Consider the following 18,108-nt stretch of genomic DNA (forward strand, 5'->3'; position numbering starts at 1 on the left):
GACCTGAACAATTGGAGAAATATTAATTGCTTGTAGGTAAGTTGAACCAATACGATAAAAGTAATCATTGTACCTAAATTAATTTACTTTTTTGGTGGTGTATGTGTGTTTTAGAGCTAGAAAAATAATAAAATTCTTCTGGAGGAATACAAGGAAAATGACAGCAGTACTACAGCACAAACTCTATTATACAGCAGTAATCCTCAAAACTATCTGGTACTGGCTAAGAAATAGAGTGATGGATCAATGGAATACACAGTAGTAAATTATGATAGTACTCTAGTGTTTGACAAACCCAAAGATTCAAGTCTGTAGTTTAAGAACTCACCATCTGATAAAAAAAAAGTTGTTAAAATTGGAAATCAGGCAGAAAGTAGGTATAGACCAACTACTCACACTGTATACAGGGTTAAGGTCAAAATGGGTACATGATTTGGACATAAAGGATATCATAAGCAAATTAGAGGAGCTTGGAATATTTTACCTGTAAGATTTATGGATAAAAGAAGAATTTATAACCAAGCAACTGATAGAGAATATTATGGAATATAAATGGATAATTTTGATTACATGAAGTTTTAAAACCTTGCACAAAGAAAATCATTGGAGCTCAAAATTCTAAAAAATGTTAAAATGTTTGTTTACGTGAAATTGAAAAAATGAAATAAGAAATGTAAAAATTTTAAAAAGAAGAAAGATTAATATGTTTTGTTCACTGTATCCTAGGATGGTGAGACATTTCCATTTTATCACACATTTCAAGAAAAAAAATAAGAGGGAGAAATAAAACGTGTGTATATGTGTGTGTGTGTATATATATAAATATATGTGTGTCTGTATATATATGAGTATGTATATTATATATATAAACAATTTGTATCTGTGTATATATATATACATATATATACAGAGAGAGAGATAGAGAGAACCAGAAGCAAATAGCTGAGGTTCCTTTTCCTATGTAATAGGCTTCCCAAAAGATGTCCCTCTCTAATTTCATTAGGTGCATATACAAAGAGTCCTCAACTGGACAATACCACTAGAATCTATCCCTCTTGAATGTCAATGACTTTCTGTAAACTTTTCAAAAATGAGCAAAAATTTTCCAAATCAATGGATAAACATCATAAGCAGTCAAAAAGATAGTTCTCTAAATGACAGAATAATGAAATAGATTTTAACTTAGATTTATGTATATTTCCAAAAACCTACCTTGAAGGTTTGTTTATGAGTTTTAAGACTACCCTTTTAAGGTTAGTTTATTTTATTTCTGCAAATTCATTTCTTCAATTGTGATTTTAGAGTTAATATTTTTGTATTGTAAAATATTGCTTATTTCTATGTGTATTTTATTTCCAATCATTGATCTACTGAGTTCCATAAAAAAAATCAAAATAGCTGAGCAAAATGATTCATTTTCAATCCTTAGATGAAAACAATGGTGATATTGTAGTTTTATCTACACACACACACACACATATATATATATATATAAAAATGACAATAATTGTCTAATGAAAACAGACAATAATAACTTCTATTAATATTACTTCTATTTCCTATTCATGTTAAATCTTTCCTGAAAAAAGGATGCATAGAAAATAGTTTATGAACTACCACTAGATGTTTAATTAGCAATAGTATATTCTAGAAAGTAAGCATTCCAATTAATTAAAGGTATAAATATTTTTGTGAATGTTGAGGGTCAATGCCTGTTGATAATAATAATGCCAAAAAATAACAAATGACATATCATGCTTTGAAGTTTGCAATTTATTTGCAAGTAAATGTTATCTCATTTGATCCTTATAATATCCCTGTATAAGAGCCTCAGATAGCTAATAGAAATGTTCAACAATAGCAAAAATAATAATAACAATAAACAAAGATGCAAGGAGACAAAAAAAATAGAGGCAGCAATTTTGGAAAACCTGAACAAAGTTTGGTACATTCATGTAAAATAATATAATTATCAATAAATTTGAGGAATTCTGAGAAACCTGGGAAGAGAAACTGAAAGTGAAGCAAGTAGAACCAAGAGAACAATATATATGACTACAGTGATGTAAATAAGAACAACATAATAAAGAGCCAAACTATGATTATTTTTAATGACTATTATTCACTCTAGAGGAAGGGAAAAGAAGAGAGAGAAAATTAACTTTCTTCTAAATAGAGATAAGGGGGTTAATGCATGTGGAATGTTGCATATCTGTGGTCATTACTTCAGCTAATTTTGTTTGAGTATTTTTCTTGTTTTGAAGGAAGATTCAAAATTGGAAAGTATGTCAAGAAATAACTGTGATCTAAAAAGCAAATAGTATTGATAAAGCCTAAAATAGAAAGGAAGGAAAGGGAAAGGAATGGAAAGGAAGAGAAGGGAAATGTCCATAGAATAATGAATTTGGTAGTCATTTCACAAGTTATTTTTTTTTTAAAAAATCACTATGTATAGTCTTAACTGGAAAATTTCCATTGTATTGTTTAATGGATATGGTGAGGGAATTAACTTTTTGTTCTTGAAGTAAAAAGTCCTATGTGAGACTTTAGACAAGGAAAGCTATGAATTCGTGTTTATACTATGACAAAATAAAGGTGTGGTCATTCAAGGTTGCCAAAATGGATTATTTTTGAAAATTAGTCTTTTTTCATAATACTTATTCTCATATTGGATATTGGCATCAAGTGCAATTCTACTTGTTCAAACAAAACATGCATGAAAAAAAGATCTTTCATCAGTTTCTTTTTTAATATTGCATACAATGAAATTAACAACTGATGAGAAATTAGCTAACTTAAAGGGCAGCAACATTTGATGGACTTCATATTGAGAGACAACAATAATAAAAGAATCAGTGGGCATGATTTCCTCAGCTTTGTTAAAAGAACATTAATATTAACATTCTCAGTGGAGAGGAAAGAACACTCAAAAAGTATACTTTCTAAAAATATTCTAAATATTAAGTAAATTCAAAGGTAAATTTTAAAAGAGATCACATTACTCAGAATTCCAATTAAGTTATTTCATTTAAAAGTGGAAAAGGAACTTTTCCACCTACTTTCAATTGACATATAAATATTCTAACAAGGGGAAAAAAACAATATGGCTGTGGGAACAAAAATGAAACTTAAAAGTTTAAAATCTTGTAATGAGTCATTTTCTGTCTATGAAAATATGATAAATTTCATATTCCTCATGGTATTAAAGGATTGTTATCATCAGCCAGCAGTTTCTAATTGTTTCTAAAAGAAAATATTCATTGTACAAAAGAGTGAGGCTTTTGTGTATTCTATAAGTCATTGGCTTCTTTTATTTCTCATTTCTGATCCATAATTTCCAACTTTTTTTCCATGCTTACTTTTCCAATGAAGTCACTCTAAATCAAATTATATTCTAATTTAATAAAGAAGATAGAATCTTCTTCCTTAAATCCTTTTAAGTTTTCATCTTTGCAATAGTTCATAAGCTACAAATAGTAACCTTTTTTCAAATATTTATCATGAATAATGCAATAAAAATGACAAAGTATTATTATTTGTTATTCATTTTTCCCTAATTTCACATATTTTTTTCTTTGTCCCTACCATCACCATTAGATTGTGAATTCCTTGTGGTCAGGACTGTCTTTTGCCACTTTTTGTATCCCCAGTAGCACAGTGACTGGCACATAGTAGATATTTAATAGATATTTATTGACTGATTCATTGAAAATAGATGAAGAAAGTGAGCCTCAGAGAAGTCAGATTTTTTTTTTCTGTGAATACATAGCCAGCTAACAAGTATTTTTCAAACGGTATGTGAGGTAGATATTTAAACTCAACATGTCTAAAACTGAACTCAAAAACTCTCCTCCTTTTTAAATTTCCCTATTCCTATTGACACCACTATCCTAGTTAGCCAGCTCACAACTCGGGTATCTTTCTCAATTCTTCACTCTTCCTCACCTTTCATATCCAATTGTTACCAAAGCCTGTCATTTTTGTCTTTGCAACATTTCTTGCATATATCTTCTTTTTCTCCTCCAACACTGTTGCCGTCCTTGCACAGGTCCTTGTAACCATATTCCCACACTACTGCAATAGCAGGATGTTAGTCTACCTACCTCAAAACTCTCCACTCCAGTCTACATCCCACTCAATTATCAGTGACCTTAAAGTGCAGGTCTGGTCACATCATACCCCAACTCAATAAAATTCCATGGCTCAATATCACATTCAAGATAAAATAGAAAGTTTTCCTTCAAAGCCCTTGGTGGCCTTCTTCCCCCTACATTTATGGTCTTCTCACATCTTATACTCTACCTTACAAGGTATCTGCAATACAGTGACACTGGCCTCCTTTGTGTTCCTCAAAGATAACTGAATTTTTCAGCTCTGGCATTTTCTCTAGCTTTCTCCAAAGCATGAAATGTTCTCCCTTTTCAGCTCTGCCTCCTGAGTTCCCTATTTTTCTTCAAGTCCCGGCTAAAATGCCACCTTCTACAGGAAGCCTTTCTCAGAGGCTCTTAATTCTAATATCTTCCCTCTGTTAATGATTTCCAGTTTATCTGGTTTATAATTTGCTTGTATGTATTTGTTTACTTGTTGTCTCCCCCCGCCAATAGACTGTGAACTCCTTGAGGAAAGGGACTGTCTTTTACCTTTCTTTGTTTCCCCTACACTTAGCACAGTGCCAAAGAGCCTGGCATAGGGTCGTCATTTAATACTTATCGACTGATTTGATAAAAATGATTTGACAAAAATTTGACAAAAATAAAATTCTATTTTAGAATAGATATTTTCATTCTAGGTCTCAACTACCAGTCAAACATAATTTTCCATGTGTCTTTCTGTTCGAAGTTGTATTATTTTTTCTTGCTTAAATAATGTCTTGTTAGTTGAAAATAATTCAAATAAAAACAATTATAGTTCGTTTTCTACTCCCATTTTTATATAATCTTCTTCTGTTTACTTTGATACTCTTTCCACTCCTCTTTTTTACTTATTTCAGATATCAAGAAGTCTCATGTACTTTTTACCTAACTAGTGAGAGTCCATTCATGTTTCTAATAAAAATATATAATTCATTTATACCTTAGTGTGAATTTGAGACAATGTGTGATTATAATTCCTAAGCCTTACTTAGAATTGTGGGATGAAAGACTTCATTTTGTATTTAAAAGGATTGGGAGCATTAGGGGAGAAAATAGGCATATATTAGGGAATCAGGGGGAGTTTCCCAAATGTTTTTTGAAATCTCATCGCATAGTTGTTTTTTTACTTTATGTACTTAAAAGTTAGGCTTGCTCTCCATCATGATTTTTTACTGAGAATCATTTTTATATTTGACAAAAGTATTACTTTTAATGTGCTGCCTTCTGCCTTACTAGGTTTTCTTCCTCCCTTAGTAAAAAATATTCTCATATTCCATCATCACTATCAAAACTTTCTATTTATACCTCTCCACTCCTCCTGTAGAGTAGTAGATGATGAAGGTGACATGAAGATAATGATGATGATGATGATGATGATATTAATAATAACTAGCATTGACATAATGCTTTAAGATTTTCAAACCACTTAACAAAGGTTAAGTTATTTGATTCTCACAACAACCCTGGTAGGTAGGTAGGTAGGTGCTATTATTAGCCCCATATTAAAGATGAGGAAACTGGGGCAGACAGCTTAAGTGAAGCATCCAGTTACTAATTATCTTTGACTGCATTTGAATTCAGGTTTTTCTGAATCTAGGCCCAGCATCCTATTCACTATGTCATATAGTTTATTCTCTCTCTATAGCCCAAAGTGTTTTTTTCCTCTTGTTAAGATTTTTATATTCTGATTCTCCTTTGAAGAGAATCATAGAACTGAATGCCACCTTAGGTATTTCAGATTGCTCACATAAATAAGTAAAAGCTCAAAAAAGTAAACCAATTTTCCCAAAGATACCATGCTGATACTGATGTTTACAGACAGCTTTTCTATAGTGCTTTAAGGTTTGCACAGTATCTTATATCCAAATTCTATTTTATCTGTACAACTCTGCAAAATAGGTACTGCAAGTGTTATTATTATGTACATTTTACTTATGAGGAGACTGAGGTTGAGAGATGTTAAATGACTTTTCCATGATCGTGTCACTAGAAAAGCATTAAAGGAAAACTTCAGTATTTCATGACTTTAAATATAATGAGAAAGCACTCTTTTTATAGCTTGAATTAAACAAAATGGGATCATCAGAGTCTATAATATTGATAATGCGAGGAATAAGACCTAAATCTTTCACCTGGACTTTTGTTTTGCTCTAATTTCACCTACGTACCAGCCAAAGAGGACCTTCTTGCCCTAGCATCCACATAACTTTTGCATTTCAGAGGGAGAGGGAACTGAGGCCAGGCAGTGACTATAAAATTGGTTTCAGGAACACAGGCTCACAATAATGGGTATACAACATGTTACACAGAATTTTCTAAGCCTAAATCAGATAGTAATTTGCATCTTAAATCAAACAAAAAGATAGCTCAAAAAAATAGGCATTGGTCATTCTGCTGGTATAGTGGCTCATAATCTTTACTATGAACTAAAAGAATAATAGCCTTACTCTGTCAATTATAGGCTTTACTGTCACTGTATTCTGCTAGCATAGGATAGGAAATGGCTCAAAAAGTTGAAGACTAGTAGTTGGTAGCAGAAAGCAGCAAAACAGCCATTAGACCACTGGAGATGCTCAGTAAAGGAAATATAAAGATAAATAGAGATATACCGCTTCATAGATAGCAGAAAGATGATAGTGCCAAAGAATATAAGGGCTGAAAGGTAAGAGATATGAGCAACTTCAGCTTCGTTGTGTGTATAATCTCAATGCATGTGCCCTAACCATGAGTTCATGAATAATACAATACAAAAATGAGCAGGCGTTATTTCTACTTTATAGATTGAGAAACTGTACCTCAGAAATGAAGTGTTATGATCAGTAAATGCTAAAGCTCAGATTTAAATCTAGGTTGTGTATAAGCACCAGAGCCCCTACATGTGTGTCTTGAATATGTCATAACTATCTCCTTGCAGTATACATTCTCTACCTGTGTATTCTTCCCCACTTATGTTTTGGTAACCTATATGTTCATGGAGAGATCTTTTTGTGTCACTCTCATTTTAATATTGTTTAACAAAATATCTTTTATTTTTAATTAATGTGGGATCTGGTTAGTTAAGAAGAATAAACACATCAATGGGGACCCATGGGATATGATTTTGAGTAGGTGCTGACTTAAAGAGTGTTTTGAACTTAAGGTAACTTTCTGAGCCCCAATGTGAGGAGGGGGTTAAGTATTTGATAAGTATTAACTAAGTGTAAACATTCTCCTCCTCCCCCAATATAGCAACTGAGTCATAGAACCACAAATCTTAGATAGTGCTTAGACAGTTGATAGGACATCAAAATTTTCTAATGTAATTCTTTGCCCTTTAGAAAGGGAACTAGATTGGATTATTCTCATTTTAAAGCTGGACATGAAGAAACAGAATAAGTGGTACTTAGCTTTATCTCAATAGTTTATATTCAGAATATTAAAAAAAGAAAGAAAAATGAAATAAACAAAGCTTTGCCTAGATACAGTCCAAGATGAAAGTCTATAGTCACATGACATTTACTGAATGAATGGAATTCAAGCAAAATTGCATACATTATAATATAATAGTGTTTCATGTGTACTGCATAATAATTTAATCCATGGTAAACAACATATATATATATATATATATAAAATCATAATTTGATAGCCATAGCCAGCTGAGCACACAGCTTCAATAAAGGCATGCTGAAGGAACATTGCCTAAAGTCTTCAATTAAGGAAAAATTTAGAACCTTTAGGTCACTGTGGAAGAATAGAAAACTGCTTTGCAATTAGGCAATCCACTGGGAGAAATCAGTCAATCTAATCCATTTATAAATAACAAAAGGAGCTGGGATAGCAATTTATCATCAGTCAGAACTGAGGAAATATACTGAGAGAGGAAACCAGGGAGATTAAAAAGAGAGCTATATGTGCTTCGGCAAACCTGAACCCAAATTAAACTTTGTAAGTTTAGAGTCAGCTCTACAAATTCTCTGGTCTGCTCACCTTTAGCTTCTGCTTTATAAGAAAAGCTAAGAGTCTTTGAAGATATTTGGGAATTAGCTAATGTTCCTAAGGCAGATTTAATTGTGTAGATCTTTTCATATCACTTTAATATAGTAAAGACTTGAGGAAATGTCAAAAATATGGGGAACAAAGGAAAAAGAGTAGTGCACATTGATATGTATATGTGTATGAATGTTCAATGTATATGTGTATTTACATATAAATACAAGTATGTAAGTTAATTTGATACTTTGAAAAAACTGTATTTCCCATAGGAAAAAACATAAAAATATATGCATGGTATATCAAATAGCTAGCTCTTGGGACACAAGCAAAACTAGATAGAAAATGGAACAGATACCATATTTACCAGAAACTGATTTTGCTACATTATAAAAAGAAAGGGAGTTTCAAAAATATAGTATTCTAGGGAAAATATGTTATGTTTACTCCCATTATCTCTGTAAATTATTATTTCCTAAAAGATTATATAACTATACTACACTGAATAAGCCATATTGTCCAATATCCTAGACTTTTAAGGGAGTTACATGACTCTCTTGGATTCTCCTTCTTTCTGAGAGGGAAGAAAATGAAAAATCTCTTCTATGTAAATGCAATTTATCTAGATCAAAGAAAAATTATACTCAAAAATATTCATTTGTTTTTAATTTAAGAAGAAAAGTTAAAGTATCTTTCTGCCCCATAAATAAGACAAATACATGCTTAGCCTATGACCTATATGGTGTAGTAAAATGTCTTGGATTTGTAGTATGAAAGTGACATTTGAATCTTGGGTTTTCTACTTATTGCCTCTATGACCTTAGATATGTCACTTAACCCTCCTACGACCAATTTTTTCTCATTAATATAAAAGGAATATTAGTCTAGATGACTGCTAAGGACATATACTCAAACTCTCACTTTTAAGATCCTGAGATTCCTTCTAGATCTAAATATTATGATCATATTATTATCCAAGCATCTATGGGACATCTCAAATTCTATGTCCTACACACAGAAATCTTATGATCAGTTTTTCAAAACTGAATTCATTCTTGTCCTCCTTCCATCACTCTTCATAATTTTACTTTTACTTTTAAAGGTACTTCCATCCACCCAATATCCTAGGCTCACAAAATAGTTGTAATTCTTGATTCTCACTCTATCTCACTCCCCATATGTAATCTTTTTCCAAGGCCTGTTGATTTTATTTTCACAACACCTCATACGTGAACTCCTTTCTTTCCTCTGACATTCCACCGGTCTGGTGCAGATCCTTATTACCTCACAACTGGACTACCACAATAGGTTAGTCACTGGCTATTCCCCTATTCCTTATTCCTCCTCATTTCTGCCTGCTGACTTTCCTGAATCACTTCAAATATTAGTTGAAAAGTTCAATACATGTTATATCTTTGCCAGCCCCCGTAATGATAATGCCACTCTTTTGACATTATCTTAAATCTATCCTGAATGTATCTTATTCATTCATAATTGATTACATGTTATCTACTCCATTGTATTCTAAGGTCCTTGAGGTCAGGATATATATTTTTTGTCTCTCATTGCACATCAGTGTTTAGCAAAATGCCTGGAAGCTATTGGGTGCTTTATAAATACAAGTTAATTTAACAATCACCAGCAGCATCACCTTAAAAAAAAGTAGCAAACAATAATTGTCAAGAAAATAATCATGCAGTTATTTGGCATATAACTTACCTAAGCTAGATTATCCTGAAAATATTTCTTTATGAAACTGGAATGAAAAAAAACTAAAATTATGTGAAATGGAAGACATATATTGTTGATTTCATAATGATGACTTTTTATCAGCAATTATCATGGTATCTGGACTCTCCTTTCAAAATCTGATTTGCTGTATAAGGAAGCAGAAATGACTCTTTAAGAGATGAAGTCAGAGAGGGTAGATGAACCTGATCAAATGCATGGAAAAGGAACTATGCTATATAATTTTAAAGACACTCAAAAATCAATTTTCAAGACATCTCACAGGGAAGATTCCAATGGAATGGAAAAGATCACAGGCAGTATTTTAGTTAACCAAAGGTGGGTGTGGAGGAAACTGAGAATATATAGCCAACCATAGACCCATATGCCTACTTTCTTATCTCTGTTAATTATATATGAGATTGGTCTTCATTGAGGGTATTCTTGATAAAAACATGCACACTTTCATGGATGATTTGTCTACAGACTATGTTACTAGATATACAACTGATTAAGGGATGCATAGATTTGACTCTATTATTTTTCATTTTAGACAGATAGATATAGATATATGAACAAACATACATATGCACATATTACATATATAATACATATACACAGAAAACTATATGCATGTACATATGTGTATATGTACATGTGTGTATATGTACGTATGTGTATATGTACATATCGATATATGTTCTTTTTAAATGTAAAGTTCTATTTTAGGTAAATTAGGTAGACTATCTCAAGTCAGTCTACTAGAAAATGCAGACATAGATGATAAGTGGACCTGTTACAAACATCATTGAATAAAGGAATATCCCTATCTGATTGTTAAACCAGATCATGAGTTCTATTGAAGTGCTAAAGCATTTGCCTTAGTATAACAAAAATCCAGCTTTAAGGATTCTTGCCAAACAAGTTGTTTCCCACAAATGCATTTAAATAAAACAAGATTCTTTGACCTATGTGACCAAGAAAGTAGTTTTATTTATTAATGTGGTCAATCTCAAGTGAGGCATAAAATGGGAAATAAGATGGTATTTTCTGGTTTTGTTGATGATGCTCTAAACAAAATCCAAGTAGAAGTATTCTTTTCCAATAATAAGGTTCTCCAAGTGTTCCTGTTTTCAGATGGTATCAAATGAATAGCTTTGAGTTCTGGATCCTAAGCACTTACACTGAAGAATTTAAACAAAAATGTGTAACCTCTAAATTATGTCAAGAACTTAATTGGATAGACTAATAGATGATAGAAAGAAGACACAGAAAGATGATAAAGGGAAAGATAATAGATAGATGATGATAGGAAGACAGCTAGATAAATGATAGATAATAGATAAATGATAGACAGATAGATAGATAGCCTATCATTTCCCTTATGAAAATGTCTCAAAAATGATGTCTGAATGCCTATTAAATTCTGTAAACCTCAATACATTTTTTTCTGTTTTGTATTTCATTAGGTTGAGATACATTTCCCAATTTAATCTTCATTAAGTAACTAGCTAGATAGTACCCCTTGTACTCCAGCAGTGGAACTGAATTTTAAGACACACATATATTTGTTGTTCAATGGTTTTCAGCCACGTCCAACCATTTGGGAATTTATTAGCAAAGATACTGTAGTGGTTTGTTATTTCCCTCTCCAGCTCATTTTGTAGATGAGAAGATTAAAGCAAATAGGGTTAAATGACTTGTCCAATATCACAGAGCTAGTAAATGCCTGAAGCTGGATTTGAACTTAGGAAGGTAAGTCTTCATCCAGGCACTACACTCTATCAATTGAGCTGACATATATTGTGTGTTTGTGGGTGTATGCATATGTATATGTATATTATATACACACACATATATATGCATTTGTACATGTATGTGATATATGTGTATACATATGTACATATACCTATGTGTATATATTTATATATCTTCATCATTTATATTAATATCTATTTCCTTGGTTTAGGAAGCTTCCTGTAAAAAAAAAAAACTTCAAATGAAGGTCAGAAACTTCCTGAAAATTTAAACCCTTAGAGGGTTGCCTAGGGCAGTGAGAGCTCATTAGTCCAGGGTAACATTAACAGTTTATGTCAGAAATGACTACATTTCAATGGAAGTAATGGTGGGATCCATCTCTATTGGTGTTGCTTTCCTGGAAAATAACAGTCAGGGATTAGATTAACATCAGAGTCAGTGATCTGGAGTGGGTGTGTGGGTCTGGATTGGATCTCTAGTTGGCTGCCTCTACTAAAGACTTTTGGTGATTTTGCTCAACTATTATTTGTTGTTCTGTCATTTTTCAATCATGTATGACTTTTCATGACTCCATTTGGGATGTTGTGGGCAAAGATACCAGAGTGGTTTGCCATTTCCTTCTGCAGCTCACTTTATAGGTGAGGAAACTGAGGCAAACAAGGTTAAATGATTTTCCCAATGTCACATAGCAAGAAAGTGTCTGAAGTGAGATTAAACTCATGAAGATAAGTCCTCCTCACTCCAGGCATGGTGCTTTACTGACTGTACCACCCAACTTATCTACTTCATATCTCATGCTACCTCATATCTCTCTCTGATTCCCATTCATGATGGCATGTGTAGATGAAGGTCCATATCTTCTCAGCAGCCTAGTATACAAATCAGAAGAAAGACTTATTGGTGGAGCCAAGATGGTGGAGACAAATTAGGAAGTTGCCTGACCTCTCTCCAGTTTCCATCAGAAACAACATTAAATCAAGCCTTTAAACTTATTCTAGAGTGACAGAACCTTCAAAAAGACAGGATGAAACAATGTTCCAGCTAAAGATAACTTAGAAAAACTTTAGGAAAGGTCTGTCTCATTTGACAAAAGGAGAGCACAGGCCAGCACAGACTATGTCTGGGCAAGCCAGCAGGAGGCTCTTAGCTACAGCACAGATCAGCAATCGAGACCCCTCAGTCCTAGCTGAGCAGACCAGTGGCACAGCAGGTCAGATGTGAGGCCTCCACTTATAGCCCAGAAGGCAAGTTGCCAGCCCCTAAAAGCAGGCAACAACAGGCACAACTGGGCCAAACCATTGTAGCACAGTGAGCAAGTCACCAGCACTTGAAGCCCCAACACACAAAGCCAGTGACCAGACCCCTGCCCACCAGCACAAGAAGCTTGGGACAGTACCCCTCATTCCCCAGCAGGAGAGCTCAACTTTAAAAGCAAAAAAATTGGCCAAAGAATGAGCAAAAAGCAAAAATAAATATCGAACATAAAAAGTTACTTTGGTGATAGGGAAGATCAAAACACAAACTCAGAAGATAATGTTGTCAATATACCTACATTCAAGAACTCAAAGGAGAATGTGAATTGATCTGAAGCCCAAAAAGTCTGCTTGGAAGAGCTCAAAAGAAATTGTAAAAGTCAAAAAGAAATTTAGAAGAAAAATTGGGGGAAAATGAGAAGTATGTAAGAGAGAATCAACAGATTGAAAAATAGGACAAAAATTGACTGAAGAAAACAATTCCTTAAAAATTAGAATTGGACAAGTGGAACCTAATGACTTTATGAGACATTAAGAATCAGTCAAACAAAATCAAAATAATGAAAAATATGTGAAAATGTAAAGTACCTCATTGGGGGGAAAAACTACCCTGAAAAATAGTTCCAGGAAAGATAATTTAAGAATTAGTGGACTACCTGAAAGCCATGATGAAAAAAAAAAGAGCCTGAATAGCATCTTTTAAGAAATTGTCAAGTAAAATTGCCCTGATATCCTAGAACCAGAGGGGTAAAATTATTGTCGAAAGAATCCACCAATCACCTCCTGAGATCCAAAAATGAAAACTCCAAGGAATATTGTAAGAAAATTTCAGAATTATCAGGTCAAGGAGAAAATACTAAAAGCAGCCAGAAAGAAACAATTCAAATACTGTGGAGTCACAGTCAAGATTACACAGGACTTAGTAGCTTCTACATTAAAGGATTAGAGGGCTTGGAATATGATATTCTGGAAGACAAAGGATCTTGGGATATAATCAAGAATCAACTACCCAGTAAAATTGAGCATAATATTTCTGGGGAAAAGATGGACATTCAATGAAATACTGGACTTTCAATCATTCCTGATGAAAAGACCAGAGGTGAGCAAAAAATTTGATCTTCATATAGAAAAAAGATAAGTAAACAGGAAAGAAAAAACAAAATGAAAAAAAACTCTATTACTCAATAAGATTAAACTATTTGTATCCCTACACAGGAAGATGATACTTGTAACTCCTTAGAATTGTAGCTTTATTAGAGCAATTAGAAGGGGTAAACATGGACAGAGTGTTGACTTGATCTGATGATAACAAAAAATAATTAAGGAGTGAAAAAAAAGGATTGCACTAGGAGAAGAGGAAAGGGGGAGAAACAATAGGGTAAAATATATCATCTGAAGAGGCACAAAAAACCTGTTACAGTAGAGAAAAAAAGGGAGAAGTGAGCATTGTTTGGACCTTACTGTCATCAGATTTGGCTCAAAGAAGTTAAAACACATTCATTTGGGTATAAAAATTCATCTTATTCTATAGTGAAGTAGGAGGACAAAGGGGAAAGAAAAGGGAAGGGGAGGGTAGAAGAGAGGGCAGAAGGGAGGGCATTAGTAGTAGGGAAGAGGGGAAAGAAAAGGGAGGGGGGCTGACAGAAGGAAGGTCAGATTGAGGGAGGCAATGGTCAGAAGCAAAAGACTGGTGAGGAGGGGAAGGGTGAAAGGAGAGAGAAAATTATAAGTGGGGTAGGGGGAAAAGAATGGAGAGAAAGACACAGTTAGAAATCACAACTGTGAATGTGAATGGGATGAACTCTCCCACAAAACAGAAGTGGATAGCAGAGTGAATTAAAAAACATAATCCTACAATATGTTGTTTACAAGAAACACATTTGAAGCAGAGATATACACAAAGAGTAAAGGTAAAAGACTGGAGTACTTCTTAGGGGAAATGTCATCTCTCTAAACGCTCACACGAATAGAATTAAGACAGAGGAGAAGAATGAATTGGGCATACAACTAAAGAAGGTAGAAAAAGAACAAATTAAAAATCCCAAATTAAATACCAAATTAGAAATTCTGAAAATCAAATGAAAGATTAATAAAATTGAAATTAAGAAAACTATAAATAAATAATAAATATTTAAAAATAAATATTAATAAATAAATAATAAGTAATAATAAATAAAACTAAATAATAATAATAAATAAACTAATAAATAAAACTAAAAGCTGGCTTTATGAAAAAAAACTAGAGCCATTTATCACTAGGAAAAGGCATCATGACCAGGTGGGATTTATACCAGCAATGCAGGGTTGGTTCAATATTAGGAAAACTGTTAGCATAATTGACCACATCAATAACAAGACTAACACAATTTATATGATTATTTCAATAGATGTAGAAAGAGCATTTGACAAAATACAGCACCTATTCCTGTTAAAAACACTAGATAATATAGGAATGAAGGGAGTTTTCTTTAAAACTCTAAGCAGCATCTATCTAAAACCATCAGCAAGAATTGTATGCAATGGGTATAAGCTAGAAGCTTTCCCAATAAGACCAGAACCTTGGAAACAAGGTTGTCCATTATCACCACTGTTATTCAATATTGTATTAGAAATATTAGCTTTAGCTATAAGAAAAGAAAAAGAAATTGAAGGTATTAGAATAGGCAATGAGGAAACAAAGTTATCATTCTTTGCAAAAGATATGATTGTATACTTAGAGAATCCTAGAGAATGAACTAAAAAACTACTTGAAATAATTAGCAACTTTAGTAAAGTTGTAGGATATAAGATAATCCCACAGAAACCATCAGCATTTCTATATATTACTAACAAGGCCAAGCAATAAGAGATTGAAAAAGAAATTCCATTTAAAATAACTGTAGACAATATAAAATATTTGAGAGTCTACCTGCAAGACCAACCCAGGAATTATATGAACACAATTACAAAACACTTTTCACACAAATAAAGTCAGATCTAAATAATTGGAAAAATATCAGTTGCTCATGGGTAGGCCAAGCTAATAAAGTAAAAATGACAATTCTCCCTAAATTAATTACCAAAAATATTTTATAGAGCTAGAAAAAAAATAACAAAAATTCATCTGGAAGAACAAAAGGTCAAGAATATGAAGAGAATCAATAAAAACAAAAATCAGAGGAAGGTGACCTAACTGTACCAATTCTAAAATTATATTCTAAAGCAGCAATCATCAAAACTATTTGGTACTGGCTAAGAAACAGTGGTGGATCAGTGAAATAGATTAGGTACACGAGACATAGTAGTCAATGAGTATAGAAATATATTGTTTGATAAACCCAAAGACTCTAGCATCTAAGATAATAACTCATTATTTCACAAAAACTGTTGGGAAAACTGGACAATAATATGGCAGAAACTAGGCATAGACTAACATCTTACACCACATACCAAGATAAGGTAAAAGTGGGTACATGATTTAGACCTAAAGGGTGATATCATAACCAAATTAGGGGAGCAAGAAAGAATTTACCTGCCGCATCTATGGAGAATAAAAGAATTCATGACAAAACAAGAGATAGAGAACATTATGAGATATAAAATGGATAATTTTTATTACATTAAATTGAAAGGTTTTTGCACAAACAAAACCAATGCAACCAACATTAGAAGGAAAGCAGAAAGGTGGGAAACTTTTTTTTGGTTACTGCCAGTGTCTCTGACAAAGACCTCATTTCTATAACATTTATGTAATATACAAATATATACATATACATATATATGAATGAGTCAAATTTATAAGAATACATGCTATTCTCCAATTGATAAATGACCAAAGGATATGAATAGGCAGTTTTCAAAAGAAGAAATTAAAGCAGCTATCCATATTCATATGGAAAGATGCTTTTTCTCAATAGATGCAGAAAAAAGCTTTTGACAAAATACAATACCCATTCCTATTAAAAATGCTAGAAAGCATAAGAATGAATGGAGTCTTCCTTAAAATAATAAGTAGTATCTATCTAAATCATTCAGCAGGCATCATATGTAATGAAGACAAGCTAGAAGCATTTCCAGTATGATCAGGAGTGAAACAAGGATGCCCATTATCACCACTGTTGTTCAATATCATACTGGAAATGTTAGCTTTAGCAATAAGAGAAGAAAAAGAAATTGAAGGTATTAGAATAGGCAAAGAAGAAACAAAACTGTCTCTCTTTGCAGATGATATGATGATATACTTAGAGAATTGAGAGAATCATGTGAAAAAGTACTTGAAATAATGAACAACTTTAGCAAAGTTACAGGCTATAAAATAAACCCACATAAATCATCAGCATTTCTGTATATTACCAACAAAACCCAACAGCAAGAGATAGAAAGAGAAATTTCATTTAAAGTTACTGTAGACATTATAAAATATTTAGAAGTCTACCTACCGAAACAAACCAGGAATTATATTAACATGTAATTATAAAACACTTTTCACACAAATAAAGTCAGATCTAAATAACTGGGAAAACATCAGTTGCTCATGGGTAGGTTGAGCTAATATAATAAAAATGACAATTCATTAAGTCAATTGTTCAGTGCCATACCAATCAAACTACCAAAATTATTTTATAGAGCTAGAAAAATTATAATAAGATTCATTTGGAATAACAAAAGGTCCCGAATATCAAGGGAACTAGTGAAAAGAAATGCAGGGGAAGGTGGCCCAGCCATTTCAGATCTTAAATTGTATTATATAGCAGTAATCATCAAAAGTACTTGGTACTGGCTAAGAAAGAGAATGGTGGATCAGTGGAATAGGTTAGGTACGCAAGACACAATAGTCAATGACAATAGTAATCTACTATTCGATAAACCCAAAGACCCCAGTTTCTGGGATAGGAACTTACTATTTGACAAAAACTGCTAGGAAAATTGGAAAAGAATATGGTAGAAACTAGGCATAGACCAAAATCTCACACCATATACCAAAATAAAGTCAAAATGAGTTCATGATTTAGATATAAAGGCTGATACTATAAGCAAACTGGGAGAGCAAGGAATAGTTTACCTATCAGATCTATGGAGAACAGAAGAATTCATGACCAAACAGGAGACAGAGAACATTATGAAATGCAAAATGGATAATTTTGATTACACTAAATCGAAAGGTTTTTGCACAAACAAAGCCAATGCAACCAAGATTAGAAGGAAAGGAGAAAATTGGGAAAGAATTTTTACAACTAGTCTCTCTGACAAGGGCCTCATTTCTAAAATATATAGAGAATTAAGTC

The sequence above is a fragment of the Vombatus ursinus genome, unplaced genomic scaffold (genome assembly GCF_900497805.2).
Source record: "Vombatus ursinus unplaced genomic scaffold, bare-nosed wombat genome assembly UNPS02014784.1, whole genome shotgun sequence".
NCBI classification, from domain to species: domain Eukaryota; kingdom Metazoa; phylum Chordata; class Mammalia; order Diprotodontia; family Vombatidae; genus Vombatus; species Vombatus ursinus.